This window comes from Nilaparvata lugens, chromosome 1, assembly GCF_014356525.2.
Source record: "Nilaparvata lugens isolate BPH chromosome 1, ASM1435652v1, whole genome shotgun sequence".
Lineage (NCBI taxonomy): Eukaryota > Metazoa > Arthropoda > Insecta > Hemiptera > Delphacidae > Nilaparvata > Nilaparvata lugens.
The window spans coordinates 101,974,667-101,994,692 of NC_052504.1; positions in this window are offsets into that span (position 1 = coordinate 101,974,667).

Consider the following 20,026-nt stretch of genomic DNA (forward strand, 5'->3'; position numbering starts at 1 on the left):
TGTAGTATGTGAGTGTGATGAATTTTTGGTCATTTTCCATATTATTTTTGGTTGATGATTTTGTTCTTATTTTGTGGAGTAGGTTGTCAACTAGAGTGGATGAGTATCCATTTTGTTGGGCAATGAATTTGATCGTGTTGAGCTCTTGGTTGTAATCAAATTGTGTCATGGGGATATTCAATAGTCTGTTGATCATATGGTGGAAACATACTACAACAAAAAATCACAGAAATTAGCATCATCTTTTAAAAAGCTCAAATACAGAATTGCCTTTAAAACAACAAATTCACTGAGGAAACATTTTCAAAATTATCAAACAAACAAACAGAGATTTGAGCAACCAGGCATCTACAAATTAAAATGTAATGATTGTAGTAAACTGTATATCGGACAGACTGGACGTGACTTTCAGACAAGATACAAAGAGCACATCAGAGCCATTAATAAACCACATAGCCACTCAAACTTTGCTGACCATATTATATCCACAAACCACACATACACAGACATCGCCACCAATCTTGAAATCCTCCATATCTCTCAAAAAAGCAGAAAACTCAATGTATTAGAACAATACGAAATCTACAACCACACAAAACAGTTTCCCAACAGTCTCCTAAATGATCAAATAAATTTCTCTTCCCACACACTCTTTGACAAAATAGTCCAAAGTTCAAAAATACCGCCGCACTAAATATCCACCAACCCAACCCCCACCACAACCTATTCCACCACCTTCATCCCTTACCACACATAGCCTTGTCATCTGAGTGAATTCCCACAGTCTGATGATGACCAACAACAGGTCGAAACGATCGTCACTATACAAAAAGTAAGTGCATTTTCACTTCAAAAGTTTTTTAAAATTCAAGTTTAATTTTAATAGTGAAAAAGTATGGATATACAACAGAGTAATCACGCCGAGAGGAGAAAATGGATCCATGCATACAGGAACACTCATATCAAGGTTATGAAAACATCCCTTTCCATATCATTCAACCAGTTTTGTTTACACAATAACATTATTCCCAACTATGCAAAAATCAGTATAAAAAATCAAAACTCCCCTGCTCAAAAAACTAAAAAACAAGCTCAGAAACTGTACATTAAAAACAGCATTCAACATTTGTACAAACAGAAAGATAACCTCAACCAGAAAGCATACCATCTTCATTTAAAACTGAGCTCAGAACTACACCATTTAGAATTTAATGAAATATTATCTCACAATCAAGAAATTATAGATTCTATGAAAAACAAGTTGAAAGCCAAACACAACCTTAAACTAACTCAACTTATGAATACCCAGAACCCAACTGTAACATCCACACATAATTTTCACAAAAGAACAATCAACAACACTGAAATAGAATTCACAGAAACAGAAATGAAATTACTAGACAAAGGATTGAAACACAACATCAAAACAAACAATCCTAATTCAAAATCCCAATTATTCAATACCATAATAGACACAGAGACTGCAATACAAAACACTACCCTACCTGACCAAGAATACTTGAGACAGGACATAACAAGAAACAGAAACAATTTCAAGCCCTCAGAAAAAAACAACCCAGAACACATGATATTGAAAAGCATAAAAAACAAGCAGAAACAACACAACCTAGTCATCACTAATGCTGACAAAGGCAACATCACAGTTATAATGCATAAAACAGACATAGACCAGAAAGTAGACAAATTCATCAATGACAATAACATAGTCAAACTCTCAACTGACCCAACTCACACATATCAAACAAAAATAAAAGATGCCATCAACCAAACCAAGCACATAATCCCAAACAACCAGAAAAAGTTTCTCAAACAAATCAACCCACAAGCACCCAGACTCAACGCCCTCCCAAAAATACACAAACAAGATGTACCAATAAGACCACTGATCAATCACACAACAGCACCTGCCCACAAACTAGCCAAACTACTAGATACCACCATAAGAGACAACATAACTTTTCATAATCATACTGCAGTGAAAAACAACATTGATCTCACCACAAAACTTCAGAAAATCCAAATACCACAAAACTCCACAATAGCTTCACTGGACATTTCAAATTTATACACCAATGTACCAATCCCCGAAACTGTAAAATTCCTTAAAACAATGCTAGAACAGAATAATACACCACCTGAACATATCAATGAAATTGTAAATCTCACTAACCTAGTCACCTCACAGAATTACTTCTGTTACAATAACCAATATTATTTCCAGCCAAACGGTCTCCCCATGGGGAGCCCCATTTCTTGCATTTTAGCTGAGATCTTCATCCACAACATTGAACAAAAACACATTCTCAATCAGTTTGACAGAATCATCAGCTGGTTTAGATATGTTGATGATATTTTCATTCTATACAAAGGAAACACCAGACAAACTGAAATATTTCACTCCAAACTGAACAAAATACACCCAAACTTGCACTTCACCATAGAACTGGAAAACAATAATACAATCAATTTCTTGGACATCACCATATTTAAACAAAACCATACTTTCAAAACATTTAAAATATACAGGAAACCTACCACAACTGACACAGTAATTCACAATACCTCCAACCACCCAACCCAACATAAACATGCAGCTTTCCACCATATGATCAACAGACTATTGAATATCCCCATGACACAATTTGATTACAACCAAGAGCTCAACACGATCAAATTCATTGCCCAACAAAATGGATACTCATCCACTCTAGTTGACAACCTACTCCACAAAATAAGAACAAAATCATCAACCAAAAATAATATGGAAAATGACCAAAAATTCATCACACTCACATACTACAACAAAAAATCACAGAAAGTAGCATCATCTTTTAAAAAACTCAAATACAGAATTGCCTTTAAAACAACAAATTCACTGAGGAAACATTTTCAAAATTATCAAACAAACAAACAGAGATTTGAGCAACCAGGCATCTACAAATTAAAATGTAATGATTGTAGTAAACTGTATATCGGACAGACTGGACGTGACTTTCAGACAAGATACAAAGAGCACATCAGAGCCATTAATAAACCACATAGCCACTCAAACTTTGCTGACCATATTATATCCACAAACCACACATACACAGACATCGCCACCAATCTTGAAATCCTCCATATCTCTCAAAAAAGCAGAAAACTCAATGTATTAGAACAATACGAAATCTACAACCACACAAAACAGTTTCCCAACAGTCTCCTAAATGATCAAATAAATTTCTCTTCCCACACACTCTTTGACAAAATAGTCCAAAGTTCAAAAATACCGCCGCACTAAATATCCACCAACCCAACCCCCACCACAACCTATTCCACCACCTTCATCCCTTACCACACATAGCCTTGTCATCTGAGTGAATTCCCACAGTCTGATGATGACCAACAACAGGTCGAAACGATCGTCACTATACAAAAAGTAAGTGCATTTTCACTTCAAAAGTTTTTTAAAATTCAAGTTAAATTTTTTAAAAAAGAATTGTTTATTGGTAACTATAATTCCATTATTTGAAAACACTCAACCACATTCTCAGATATTTTTCTGTCTGCGTCTAAGACGAGAATCATTCATCGACATTCTCAATTCCCTAATTTCAATTCATTCAATTTATTTATTAAAAACACACCAAGCAAGACAAAACAAAAGTACTTTCGGAATAAGCTTTATGCTGTTGCTAGACTTGCAGCATTGGATATTAGTAGTGCAGTGCAGCACATTGGTTGTGAACAAACCGTGCTAATGTTTCAGCAAGTTTGAAGCGGGCCCTCCAACGACTCTGTAGAGTACTATGATAGGCTCATCAAAAACTCATTTTCCATGTTGTTCGGGAAATAGAGATAGCGAAATGTGGTTTTGTTGCAGCAAGATTCCACCATAGCGGGTTGCGGTACAGAATATGCTTCAAATGTGATGCTGAGATTCGTAACTGAGCCGATATTCAAGTTTACCTCCCTTCGATAACAAGTGTTTATCTCCAGTAGCGCTGACGGAAACGAGATCGATTGATACGATAATGGGCATGAAATTTTCACAATAAATCATTCACTCAAAATCAATCTCAAGCCACTAGTAGAGATTGGTAGAGATGGAATAATCATATTATTTTCATACTGTAAGATAGTATTATATCATAATATTCATATATTATCCTTCAATATCAGAAACTATTCCAACGTGATAGACGTGATGTATTAGTTGATCTCATCAAAATCAGCTACAACATCATTTGGTGCGATTTTTCCTACAATTTCCCAATTTCTGTTATTCTGTTTAGAAAAGACTATTGTGACATGGATAAGAGGAACTGAAGTGATAAATGATGGAGTGTTGAATTTTTATGAAAGATATGACTCATGATTGTTGAGTATAGAGTGAGTGACAGTGGAGATGGAATCACCACTGTTCTATGATAATACTATAACCATACAAACCATACCATATTTTCATGAATAGTATAACCATATAACCATAATATACTATAACCTTATAACCATACTATAATCATATTTCATAGGTACGTACTTATGGCAATTCGCTTAATATTCCTGGTGAGAAAGATTTATTTATTTAACCATAATAAATCAATTCTCTACAATGAACTTCTACTTCCTTTAATGATGGAGTAAAATCCAGTCTTTTCTATTCGATAGTTGAATGCAACCACGTGCTCCACTGGTGCTTTCAGTGCTCTGAAAATGAATGCTCCGATAAAGAGCAAATAGAAGATTTCGTTCCGAGAAACCGCAATTTTAATTATTGTGCTGCTCATTGATATTGGAGAGCGTGGGATTGTTGAATGATTCGATTCTGATTAGTTTTCTATTCATAGATATTGATGGAGTTTTCAATCCACGATGAAAAGCTTCCATAGCATGATTGAATGTTTGATGAATAGTTCATTGATTGCAGATGTGTTAGATGGAAGACATTGAGTTCGATACGATTTCGCTGGGGAGACTCATAATCAATAGTTTTTGCTACTTGCTCTGAATAAATCTTTTCATCCCAAATGAACATCAATACGAGTACTGAAGAGTTCAAGGAAATACCAAGCATGTTTTTCAAACTATTGATTGCAAGTGAGGCTCGACGAGCATGAGGAAATTCTTGAATAGGATAATATTGATTTGGTAATATAATAATCCAATAGCGTCTTATTGAAATATTTTAAACTCTGATATGAGGTGGCATTCATCCAACGCTGTTTCATGTATTAACTCTTGTTCTATCTCCAACTAAGAATATGTATGAAGTTTTCCAATATCTGCTTCATGAGCCACACGATTAAAGAAATCATTGAGTATGGATAAATCCAATATAGAAAACGTAACTTGGTGAGCAAGTCGCGAGAACAGTAGTTGTGAGTTGAAATGGGAAGAGTGGGCTAATTTTTGTTGCGAGCGAGTTATGAAGATCTACAATGTGAGTCAACCCACTGGGTCCAATATGAACAATATTCTAAATCTTCCTTTTCGAAAATTAGAATTCCTAATTCGAATCAAATGAAATACTTCAGATTCATCCTGAAGAAATTTTCCAGAGAACTGTTCTCAAATCCGGAAGGTATCAGATTCTTCATCAGTTAGTAAACAACTCATTCACTGAGAATTAAGACAAGTAGAGGAATTTATGCAATTCTGTCGGCGAAATGAAGTTATGGATGGAGTGTTGATGGCGAAATGAGAAACTACAAGTGAATTTCCTAATTCCCTTCGAGGCGAGAGATCATAGGATTGTATAACATTTTGGAGAGTGTAATGGAGTGTGATGATTACAAGGAAAGCGGCTCAACTTTGTTCCATAAGGCCTCTCAGAGAAGCTTTATGAAATTGTTAATCCGCCAGACCGAGTTTCATGAATCCGTAACTCCCACTCAAACAGCGGGTGCCTGAAAACTTTAAAAGAAATAAATAAGAAGAATGTTCAGTGCTCTTGACCTCCCAAATACAGCATTCTCGGAGATTTACAAAACAATTTATGTTTTGTTGATCTCTCCTTGTAATTTTCGTTGTGATAATGGTTTTCGCTTGATAATATATAGGAATGATGAATACTGGTAGTGGAAACGAGTTATGTAAATTGATGATGAGTACGAATCATTCAAATTGTAGAATAATTCAATAGTTCTCACAAAAAGTAATTGAACTATTCCTCCATCAGAAAATATATACTGAATACTCATCACAATAATAATATAAATATTCTGACCAGGGGATTGCTGAGTAGCTTAATTATACATATGTTTATATAATAAATTGAATATATATTTTCATTATTCTTATTTATTGATAAACAGAACACAATTCTCTAAAATGATCGTGTTTATATTTTACAGCTGGCTATATGTCAGCTTATTAATTTCGGGGATGCGATATTTTGATTTTCCACAGAATCACTCGATCACTTTTTACTATCTACAGACGACTTAAATCTCAGCTGTTCAAGCCAAGGATGAATTATTCTTTTAATGTCGTTCAGTGAGTTTTCCCAAGGATGAGACCTAGTGCAATCGAATTTTTATATCATAAACCTACTATGTTCCAAATTTTGTGAAAGTCGTTAGAGCCGTTTTCGAGATCCGTTGAACATAAATATATACCTATATAACCATAAAACCACATAACCATATGAATATATGTATTCAGAAATCGTTCGCTCAATAATTATAATAGAATAATGAATATTATGATTATTGCATTTATTTTAATGTTTTATTATAAAAGGTCATGTCTGTCAATGTTTCAAAAGGTGAAAGGCTTGTTTGGGAGTTCGAGTTCTTTCTTCTAATTGCTAATATGCCGGTACCTATTATTATAAATGCTTTTATAACTTTATATTATTTAATTTAATAATAAATTGTTAATTTTGACAATTTTATATGCTAACACATTACAAACAAAAACGTTGACCGCGCATGCGGAACTATAGGTTAGTTGGACCTAGGAACTTTCCAAGCTCGAGCTCTGTTACACGCTCTGTTCGCGTTCCACTCTTGCTCCACCTGCGATCATCAATCGATCTGTTCGAGTGACGTTCGATTGCGGAGCAGAGCGAAAGTCTGTACGCACCTTAGGCCTACTTGCTGTTAAGAAGCCCAAAATGGATGGCAGACAATACAGAGCGGTGGAGTCAAGTTGTTCAATGGTGGATTTATGCCATTGTAGAGCTTCTTAGTCTGTATTCAACTGCGAATGTTACCGTACCAATCCGATGGGCTCGAGATCGAGCCTGTTGGTTGGAGTATCATTTTCCTGGTTTTCATTTACAGATCATGGTCTCATGATGCTACAAAGTGAAGGATCACAATTCAAATAAAGAGCTGAAAGGAAACAAATATGGTTTCTCAGAAACTTATCGACAGGAGCATTGTACACAGGAGAATATAATGTTAATAATTAAGAATATTGAGATAGAAATGCTATAACTTCATAATTGTACAGCTTATAAGATGAACGAGAGACATTATTGTGATGCAACAATCAAACATTGCATTGAAATAAAATTTTGCATTTGCTCTACTGAATGCTTTTTATCAATGTTGTGCAATAGTGCAGCAGCATTTTGGAAATAATTATGTGGAAAAATCTCACAAAGATGTCCCAGAATGCTTGAAAGAAAAAGTATTATGTGCTTGGAATTGGAACTGTAATTTATTTTCAAAATAATGAATGCAACAAATGCGACGATTAGATTCTATCGTCATGTTCGGAACTGCAAATTTATATAGTCGTAGTTGATTGAAATCTATAGTCTAAGCGTGGGTGGGAATGGAAATGAAAATATCCCAACGGGAGTTAGGACTTTTAAGTGAATTGAGAACTCTCAAGGGTGTAGGGGTTACTCAGTGCATTTATACAGACTCATTAGATAAAACTTGTAAAGCAGAATTAATGGACATTATTTCAGCAAGCGAACTCATCACTTAAACGATGCCATTCATTTGAATGTTTTATAATATCAACTCACTGTACTTTGTGTTGGTTGTTAGAAAGTGACATGTGACACAAGGGAGATGAGATGCTGAGCAGCTAAAGGTTAATCTGTGTTATGACGGGACAAAAGTGATGTCAGAAATGTTCTTCAAAGTGGGATTGACCACGTCCATTGTGAGTGATCGTGGTCGCATGTTTATTTGATCGTGCCGCCGCAGTCGCTACTGAGCTACTAGACTAGTAACTCCGGCCACCTGACAGCAGACAAAAGGGGATTATCCCGCTCTTCTGTAAACCGCAATACTCCAGACTAGCAGCAACCTCCTTTCACTCAATAATCCGCTGTGGCCGCAACCCAACAATGTTCAACCGGCTTCAATTGACCACATCTATCATATTCTGTAATCCAGTATAGGAATGAGCTCGTTTCTACTCAAATAATCATTTTCAAGGAGGCCTACACATTAGTTTAAGAGGTTTTCTTTGATTGTCCATAATCTATAATATTATCTTTTTATTTATTAGTTGAATAGATTTTCATTGATTATAGGGTACACAAAGTTATCCAAGATTACCTATGATTGAGTAGAGTATTAAGATGTATTATAAATTGTGTACTCCACTATCATGTCACTGGGTTTTGGATTTTTCAAGCAAAACTGTCATTTAACAGAGGTATCAGTGTTGGAAACTCATCTGTGATAACAATAGTTTATACTCTGAGTAGGCTATTTATTGAGCTCACTGACAATAGAATATTATTAATCAATAATAGAAATCAATATTATAGAATATTCCTCGAAACCCGTTGAAACAGGTAGTATCCAACCACAGTTGGATATGTTCATGTACATTTGCCTTCAGAAATTTAATCCAACCTATTTGTCATAGAGGATCTAGGTCATAGGGAGCTGACAATTAAATTATCATCCTGAAGCCTTAATCTATTAGTGCAACCATCTCATTTGAAAGACAGGACATCAATGCTGGAGCAAGTGGCGGTGGCTTATTTATCCAATTAACATGGCTGATGGTTGATGGGTGTGAGTATTGTGAGCGGGGGGGGGAGGTGTGCAAGGGCGAAGGGGGCTGGCAGTGGAGTATGGGAGTCTTCAAAGTAACGTTCGTCTCCTTCCGTTTAATTAGCAGGGTGCCAGTGGCCCACCAAGGCAGAAGGGATGTGGAGGGGTCGAAAAGCGAATAGCTATGGTTGGGGGGTGCGGTTGGGGGATGGGGGTTAGCTTAGGTATAATTAAGGAGGCGGTGAAGACAGCGCTTTGCTCTGTGGGACCACAGACGACTTTCTCTGTAGATAATCGCCGGTTATCCGTGGAGAAGAATTAAATGAAAGGTTCCAATCATCCAGGCATTTCACAGCAGCTGACCTCAAAGCGCTAGTCGTTGCCTTAACAGCTTCCATTAAACGCTATTGAGAAATTCTCAATGAACTCAACACTACGATTACCACCCTTTCATTCATCAGCACTCCATTCAATGGTTAAGAAGAAAGAAATTTTTTGAGAGATAATACAGCGCAGAAGCTGTTGGGTTGTATGAATTTGTCTAATTGGCTCATGGTACTTTGTGAAAGTAAAAAATTCTCCTTTTTTTGTGAATGAATGTTGGGTGGGTGTTGAGAATCTATGTCAACCGCAATGAAATGTGTGAGCTTTTTTCCTCAAGCATCTTCCACAGATGATACCTGAGATTAACATGAGAAAGGGTTAACAGTTGGAAACTCAGTTGAAATCTTTATTGTTTCCAATCTCAAACGTGATACTGCGCCAAGCTTGATGATGCTAGTGTTTTTAATGGTGCTAGTGACTCTATAACAACTAAACTTTCATTTCTGTTCTGTTTCAAGTTTTAATCATGTCATCAATTGTCTGAGAATTGTCCATAATTATATTCCAATATAGTTGCTTGATTCTTGCATTACTGCTCTCCCAATTTCTTTATTACTTTTATTCCAATTACTTTCCTTAGCAGTGATTTCGTGACGCATTTCTCAGAGACTCCGTAAGGTGTTTAAAGAACAAATTATTTTTTCCCCGAATTCAACAAACTACGCCTCTAATCACCTCGTTGAAAAATTGATGTATGGAATATGATTTGAATGTGATGAATTGATTTGTATTTCATACCGATATGCTACTGTTACGAGAGAGAATTAGAAAACACAATTTGTTATGATACTATTATATGAATATAAATAATTAGATCTTATGAATAAACTTCTTAAACTAGACTTTGAGATTATATACAGAGATTCACGTCAAGTTAGTAGGAATTATAGAACGTCATTCTAAATTATTTCAAATCACCTTTTGTAGTAGATAGCCGAGATTGATGATATCCCAGCAAATCTGATATGATATTAATTGTTGATTGTTGTTATAATGATCGATTCTATCTCAAATAGTTACCTAGAAATAATTATATCTCCATAATCGAATAATGCATTCTCATGATAGATATGAGATATTTTGATATCATATTTCCACATCGTCTACAATTTGGCATTTATTTTTAGGCAATATTTCTCAAATAGTTGCCTAGAAATAATTATTTCTCATAATCGAATAATGCATTCTCATGATAGATTTATGAGATATTTTGATATCATATTCCCCATAGTCTACAATTTGGCATGGTGCGGACCTGAAAATGGATAGAGCTATCTGCTCCTTTCGATAAGTTTCTGAGAAACCATATTGTTTCCTTTCAGCTCTTTATTTGAATTGTGATCCTTCACTTTGTAGCATCATGAGACCATGATCTGTAAATGGGAACCAGGAAAATGATACTCCAACCAACAGGCTCGATCTCGAGCCCATCGGTAACATTCGCAGTTGAATACAGACTAAGAAGCTCTACAATGTCATAAATCCACCATTGAACAACTTGACTTCACCGCTCTGTATTGTCTGCCATCCATTTTGGGCTTCTTAACAGCAAGTAGGCCTAAGGTGCGTACAGACTTTCGCTCTGCTCCGCAATCGAACGTCACTCGAGCAGATCGATTGATGATCGCAGGTGGAGCAAGAGTGGAACGCGAGCAAAGCGTGTAACAGAGCTCGAGCTTGGAAAGTTCCTAGGTCGAACTAACCAATAGTTCTGCATGCGCGGTCAACGTTTTTGTTTGTAATGTGTTAGCATATAAAATTATCAAAATTAACAACTAATTATCAAATTAAATAATATAAAATTATAAAAGCATTTACAAAAATAGGTACCGGCATATTAGCATTTAGAAAAAAGAACCCGAACTCCCAATCAAGCCTTTCACCTTTTGAAACATTGACAGACATTATCTTTTATAATAAAACATTTAAAAAAATGCAATAATCATAATAGTCTATTTATTATTCTATTATAATTATTAAGCGAGCGATTTCTGAATACATATATTTATATGGTTATGTGGTTTTATGGTTATATAGGTATATATTTATGTTCAACGGATCTCGAAAACGGCTCTAATGACTTTCACGAAATTTGGAACATAGTAGGTTTATGATATAAAAATTCGATTGCACTAGGTCTCATCCTTGGGAAAACTCGCTGAACGACATTAAAAGAATAATTCATCCTTGGCTTGAACTGCTGAGGCTTTAGTCGTCTGTAGATAGTAAAAAGTGATCGAGTGATTCTGTGGAAAATCAAAATGAAATTCGCATCCCCGAAATTCATAAGCTGACGTACAGCCAGCTGTACGATCATTAATATAAACACGATCATTTTAACGAATTGTGTTCTGTTTATCAATAAATAAAAATAACGAGCGAAGCTCGGTGCCCCGATATTCAATTTATTTTATAAACATAATGTATAATTATTAGGCTACTCAGCAATCCCCTGGTCAGAATATTTTATTAAGCTTTGTCACCCGATCAGCTGGATTGAACGTATCACATTTGTGAGGTTAGGTTGTAGCGATGTCAACAATAAAGGTGCGTACAGATTCACGCGCCGCGAACATGAGCAATTCACTTTTAATCAGCTGATACCAAGCTTTCTATATATGTATCTTACCGCTTCTGTAAAAATACAGATATAATCAGCTGATTAAAAGTGAATTGCTCATGTTCGCGGCGCGTACGCACCTTTAAAAAAGAGAGGAGCGATCATCCTTCAAACATATATTTCGAACCTCAAGCAAACCCTTATATAACATCTCGCGTAATGTTCATGATCGGAGCGAGTGCGGAGCGTGTTCGAGGCGCGTATATCTGTACGTACCTCTATACTCCATCAAGCCCAATATAGAGCTTTAAATAGTACGATGTTAAATAGTTAAATAGTACGATGAGAGGCAGCAATAATTATTTCAATCATTATTTGAAAGTGTATCAATCATTCTTTGAAAATAATTTTAAATCAATAATAGACAATATAGAGTTTATATAACATTTATGAATGTTAATCCTAATTCCTAGTTAATCATTATTTTAATGAACTTTCGGGAAAAACATCACGATTCTTGGAGGAAATGTTTCGATTTTCGAAAAAACTTTTTCAAAAATACCCAAAGCTGACATTAACACATCTTTCAATGATAAGTAACTGGTTTCGGTTGTTACAACAAAACCAATTTCTAATGAACTGTAATACATCAAGAAAGTAATGGTTAAAACGACTTTATTCAAAATGAATTTCTCATCATTATCATTGCTCATAATTATCATTGTGGCCGTAGCCGAGTGGATCAGATGCTGGCTTTGTGATTCAGAGGCCCGGGTTCAAATCCCGGCCCGGGCAAGATATTTATCTCGGGCCACTCCCGTGTATCGGATGGACACGTTAAGCCGTCGGTCCCGGCTGCCTAAAAAGTAGTCGTTAGGTCATGTCAGAGGCCCTGAAATTGATCAGTTGCGACCTGAAAACTCTGACACCAGACCTGAGCCAGCCAGGTCACTCGATATTAGTATTAGTATTGCTCATTGAAAACATAATAATAATTACTTGGAAGAATCATGCCAAGTTGGAATAAGTATAAATCGAGAAATAGAGAAATGATTAATATCTTTTCATAAGGGATGATGATTTTCTTTTCAAAATACAGTCTCATAGTACGGAAATTTAGTGTTGAATGTGAAGTTAATGTATCACAATGCGATGCAATAGATTACTTTCACTTCCATACATTATTTTATTGAAAATTCAAACTGATAGGAATATGTTAAGTATTGGTGAGAATGATACGTCTCCAAGCTGACTAATTAAAGTGGTAGCAACAGCAGCAACAAATTTAATTAAAATTACCTGGATATATTTTGAGCATCACCATTTCTTAGGAGAACTGAAGAAGTATACTAAAAAAATCTAGCTACAATCCTTGTGGTCATATTTCCTCTCTCTATATCAAATTAATTCACAGAAAAAAGTTGAAACAACACAGAAGCAGGGCAACATTCGGTACTGGAATGATGTTACTAGAGTCAACATTCGGAAAAATGAATAGTACGAAGATGTATATCAGAGGCTTCTCTGAAAAGCTAGTGGTTTTTGAAAGAGTAACTTCGTATAATTAAAGTGCCACAGGCATGTCTCGACGAAATTAGAAAACGACGCTTTTGTACTTTCTACTCCACAGTCCACAATAATCAGCAACCACTCAAACGAATTAAAAATTATTCCACTGCTGATTCCACTTTGATGATTCCTAAATAAAATTGTCTGACAATAAGTAACGATCCTCCGCGATGTGAATTGTCAGTTCGTGGAGAATTTTTTGAAATTCAGTGATGTGTCACACCAGTCCATCAACTGAAAAATATAATGAATAAAGTTTCAATTAAAATAGAGCGATTGAGTACTTCAATAACATAATTATTCTATCATAAGCAGAATAATTCAACTGTTGCAATGAATATTCTTGTACTTATAATTGTAATATTGTAATTCCATTCTTTATAAAAATGTCAATAATTTAATGTGAAGGACTTTCGTTTCATCTTTCAGTATCAATCATGTTATTGAATAAAAGAGTTCATCAAACTGACAAAAGTTATCCCACAAAACTTGGTGCTTAGTAATTGCTATTCAAGGAATTCATTTTCAAGTTTGTGGTTGAGTGCTTTATTATAGGGTAGTTCTCAATTCTGGATAAACAGTTAAACAAGAATGGAATGACAAACCAATATGTTCTATTTATAAGAAAACTAGATCCTAAAGTGGGAAGAATATAGTGATTACAAATACGTTACCATATTTCTAAAAGAGGATCAGCAAGGCTTCCAACCTTGGAACATATTAATAGCTACGCCCATAACTTGAATCTATCTAATATTTTTTCACTCGATTGATAAGAAAATGAATAATAATTAGTCTCCAAACATTCGTAACTTTTATCTATAATACAATAAAATGAAGAATTGGCGTATACACGTACGGGAAAGGAAATTCACGAATGACGCAGATTCTCTATTCACCAAGGATGGACAGGCCTGTTTCAGATTCTTCAAGATCTCAGTTGGTCTAGTTTAATTTTTCAATTGGACCATTACGAAGCACGGGTTACTGCTAGTATTTTATTAATTTCAATTATATTTTTTTCTTCTCTTGTGATTCGAATGGATGATATGACCCAATTATCTCCACATTATCATCTCTTATTTGCTATTTGACTATTTTTATTGAAATATACTACCATATTCATCTGAAGTGAGTCTTGAAGCTATTTCAAGAAATCACTAGTGAGTGCTCACTGGAATTCTATTGAATCTTGTTCAATTATCATCCATGTTGGAGAAACATTATTCAATATCATAACAAGAGTCGTTCTGAATGGGAATACTTGGTAATATGTGAGAATGTTGACTCAATCAGTGCAACTTTGACAGATGGAATATTATCTTGTAAACAATAAATTACATGACAAACAACGCGTGAACTCCTTCAAGGGCTTTGCTGCATTGTTGGTGGTTCATAGTCGAACTTGGCATTGTGATGGTGTTGTTGTAGGGTGGTGTGGGCGGTAGGGTAGGGTGGAGGGGCACTGTCAGGACATGAAGAGAGACGCAGACAGGCAGGCACGCACGCACATGCACATGCCATGTCGGGAGGTAGCCTATCCAGCCCCTGCACACATCAGCCGTTTATCCAGCGCTGGATTAGTTCAGACAAATTATGACAATCAACATCGGATATAATTATTATGTATGGTGACTGCAGTATAGCAGGCTGATTGAGCAAATATGTCACATCAATCTCTTCCTGAAGTGTATTGTTGCAAATGTGCAGGTTCCTTATTATAATTATATTATTATGGAGATTTCAATGATAGAATAGTTTCGGAAGTTAACGCTTATGTGAAAAACGAATACAGTAGTGAAGTGATGAGCGGTTTCATACATATGATAAGTAAGTCTGAAAAAGATGTCTCTGTTATGGTCATTTAGACTCACACTAAAACAATAGATAAATTTGTTATTTATTACTATTTACAATAATCGTCTGCTAGCGCATGAGCTTCAACTTGTTATTCATAGCAATTGTCGGCTAGCGCACAAGTTGTAACTCACATGCTAGTTGTTGTAGCTCACAAGCACATGCTAGTTGTGCCAAAAAATGTAACAATTGTATTTTATTTGAAATTTTGCAAAGATTAGTACATTATTATTCCATCTTCAAAGATTCAAGAGCACATATTCATGAATAAAACTTCACTGCATTTCGTCTCCTTGATTTGTCATTTTATGGTCGGAAAAATAATAGAGAAATAATAGTTTCATTTAGAAAAATCATACTAATCTTGAATCGAACTATCATCATCGAAATTTTATCAATGAAATCGATCAATACGATCGCATGGAATCATGGAAAAATAAGGAATTTGTTTCACTGATCAATATAAATTGAGTTCAGTTACATATTCTCTCAGTGAGCACAAAAGTCTTTTCAAGAAGTGTTCACATTAATCCAGAATTATCCCTTTTGGAAGTTATTGCAAAACTCTTCTAATGTGTACTTTAAACCCAAGACGAAATTCGCCAGACTTCAACTTGCCAACCACGTTGCTCCTCTCGATATGAGTTGCAGGAGCTTGGCTTGGAGTCAACTGAACTCCCACTGGGTCTTGACATTCCAGTTTGCCGTGTATTATGAGCGCCCTCCTAATGGTTGTAAACATGGAAATAATCGATGAAGACGATTTATGACTTCCACTCGCTCCTATCTGAAACTCCTTCTAATGAAAGCCGGTGTACGCTCACAAAATTGAAAATTACCGTTTCACAATAACGATATTTAGTGAGGCACAAAACAATAAGTATCTTGTGAAACAACCATCATTTACAGGTCTATTAAACTCTATTTATGTGAACACTTATTTCAGATTGTTACTCGTTTTGCATTATATGAAATTGATGTGAATCTTAATACTACTACTAATTCTGCTTGATACTAAACTTATACTGAACTAATACTAACAGTACTATAATACCTTCCTAACTCACTTTTCCACACAGTTCTACTGTTAACAATTCTTATTTCCAAATAGTTGACCGAACGTAGTGAGGTCTATGTTTCAATCGGATTTTTTTTTGTCAGTCTGTATGTAACGCGATTAAGGCCAAACACGTTGATAGATTCGATGAGATTTTGCAGGAATATTCCTTTTCCAATGTCGATGTACACACAAGGTTTTTTGAAATTTTGCATTTGAAGGATAATATGAAAAGAAAAGGAACTCCTCCATACTCTGATATCACTATAGATATATCATCTACTTTGAAGATAGAATTAATCAGACTATAGAATTATTCATAATCAATCAGCTGACAAGGTGATTATTCATTGCACGCATTACACAGATGTCTCGCAGTGTCTATTTCTATGAGGTAGGGTTCAATATTTTTATGATTCGCTACCCATCAGTATCCAAATTCTATGTTTACTATATCTTAACACATTTTAAAAAACAAATTCAATAGGTGATTGAAAAAAAATGAACTAATAAGCTGTGAAGGAATGTTAATATCGTTGATTAAAAGCAATTAGTTTTAAAATAGTTGAGCAATATTTTATCAGATGGAAAGATTATCAGGGATTATGATATAGGATACCAATTCAAACGTGAACTGAGGATTTAACATAAGGAGTTTTTTGATCTGGAGGAAACAAATAACAGTTTTTAAGATTAAATTATGTGTTCAACTGTGAATTGTGATTCAACTGAATACTAGAACACGTGACATCAGGTACTTGTGGATAAGAAAACTGCGTGAGGTCTACTGTTCACAGAACTACTAGTAATTGACTTTTCTTGGATGTTGGGAAGCCTAAAAGTATTGTGTAGAAATAGTAATATTGTGTAAATGTGTAGAAATAGTAGCAAATCAGTTTTATGATATTGGGTGCAAGCTGGTTATTAGATTATTGGAAGTTAGTTCATCACAAATTTGATATAAAATTCCTATTTGGATCAGAGTTCAAAGCATAAAATAATGAATGATAGAATGTTCACCCCCAAGTAGCCTCATGTATTATTGTCCAGATCATTAATTATTGTCAATTTTCCCGTACGATATAGCAATTGCTCCAATGCTAATAACTGCAATATAATTATTGAATGAGGATCCAAATCTATATTAAATATATCAACTACTTAGAAGATTCCTGCTACTGTTCAGACTTGAATTCCCGATTGGAAAAAATAATATTTGAATGATCATCTATTTCCTTCTTTCTATTCTCCTTGCTTTTGTAATAATTATGGGGAATATTGAGATGTTTGAATTGTAGTTTTTTTGTGCCTTTCTTTCAGGTTGTTGAACTGATCAAAATTGAACTGAATTTTTCCAATATGAACTCTAGTGAACCTTGTTCTTGATTGTTAAAGAATCATGCACAAAGTAAGCACCTAAATATTGTGTAGCCATAAAATATTTGCTAACTGCTTCTTATTCATTCAAATTATTGCAGTCTAGCATTCCATAGTACTGGCTTGAAAACGTATAATGCAAACGTATTTAGAAATATTTTTGAACCGTGTGACCCCACTACGTTTTAACCTGAAATTAGGCTGGGCGCTCCACGTGTTTTCTTGCAAATCGGGAAATTTGAGTGGAAGAGCGGCAGTTCTAAACGAGTCGTCACCACGAGAAAATGTAGTCACAGAAAAAGTCTCAGCCTCTAAGTTAGGCTTCGGCCTATTTAGATGAAAAATATCCTCATTATTTATTATTTTGAAAAATTTAAAAGCATGTAGTCTGGAAAATAGTAGTTGAAATGTAAACGTGAGTGATTGTGAGTGCCGATTTATTTGTTTAATGTTGGATTCCATGGTGAGTTCCAAAATTATTTTATTGAGCTCGAATAGATTGACCAGATAAATATTGACCGAGGCCTTAAATTTATTGAAGAGTGAGTTAGCTAATTCTTGTCTAAATATCAGTTATGAATCATTGCGATAAAGTCTCAATTTGAGAAATATTATTTGAACTTTTTATAATGTTGTAATTTTGAAACAAGTAATTGAATAAATAACCGGATTGGTTACAGTGAAGATTATGATTCGATGTAACATAATTTCAAGCATGACCGATAATTCTATGATTGAATACAACTAATAATGATGTCAGAAGCATTTCTAACAAAATCTTCTATTTGACGTTCCTGGCTCGTGATAAGTTACTTAGTTGCTGAAACAGGTGTTGCTAAACAGTAGTGAAGATCTTGGCATTTGCATGAACGAATGCATCCAAAGCTCCCAACCGAGGATTTAAATAATTTAAACAGGTTAATAGTTGAGTGGAGATTTCAAAATCAATTATTATATTATTCCCTTGTTACAAAATGGGGTGCTAACAAAGTCCCCCAGGCCTCCCACCGTTATAAATGATGTCAGGTGTGAAGTAGTGTTATAAATATCTCCATCCGGTCACACTTTCAATATTATGACTATAAAACTTCGTAGCCAGTTGCCGTTGAAAGTATTATGATCACAATGTACAGTTTTTGTTTTTTATTTCACAATTTTCTAATTGAAAGTCATGTGAAATAGCTTTTTCATAGGTTCACATACTTCATGTATCAAAATCACCTTGTTGTCTGAGGACTTCCTTCTGTAAAATCATTCGCCTCTGAAAATGGCTCGTGTTTGGAAAGACAATTCCAATATTGAAAGCGGTGTTTTTCGATAGCCACTTCCATACCTTTCTCTCGTGTAGAGAAAAATACGAATGTAGTAGCCTATAGATCATTTTCAGGGGCAAATAACTCACTGAGAATGAATCACTGCAGGGAAGAGAGACACTGTCTTAGCTCGCACGCCTACCGCACCGCACCGCACCGCACCGCACCGCCACAACACCCGTATCTCGTGTGGAGAGATAGTGTCACGGGGTGCCTGTCGACTGTCTGTTTTCGACTATTCACAGCTTCGTTCTCTGTTCTACCTCTTCTCTCTTCTCTGGTTATGAGGATGGGCCGACGGAAAATAATTATCTTGTGCACGCTAATATTATTGAAAGTTTTTCGCCGGCAGTCACGCGGGAGTTTCAGTTTCCCACTGAGCGAGTTTCCTCTCTAAAAATGTTCCACCAACCAGGTGTCAGCTGTGCAACATCATCATCATAATAAAAGTTAGCATTTCATTGTTCAAGTAACGAAGCCGTGGCTGTTGTGTTGACATGAAGCTCCTCCGCTCTGCATTCATCGTTATAATTAATCTGTCTAGAACTACCGCTTCGTGTCAAACATCCATTTTCAGACAAAACTATTGTCGTAGCTGTGATCTACTCCTGTTTTTGTGTTTCCTGGTCCTACTATGCGTCAACTCACAATATTTTGACAGGAAGATTGATGCTCACTCTCAGAGGGAATAGTTGACACATTCATCGATATTGATGGATCAATCGTAGCCCATTCGCTGTCCCAATAACGCAGGAAATGAGTCTCAGCTTACCCTAACTTACGTTTCCTTATTCCCTTATCATCAAATTGTGATGATCGAACTTCAGTGTTGTGTCTTATGTGTATGTTACAAAATTACTATCATGATGGGCGGGAAACTACACGTCTATTCATTGAATAATATGCTTCGTTCAAAGTTTAAATTCCTTAACCC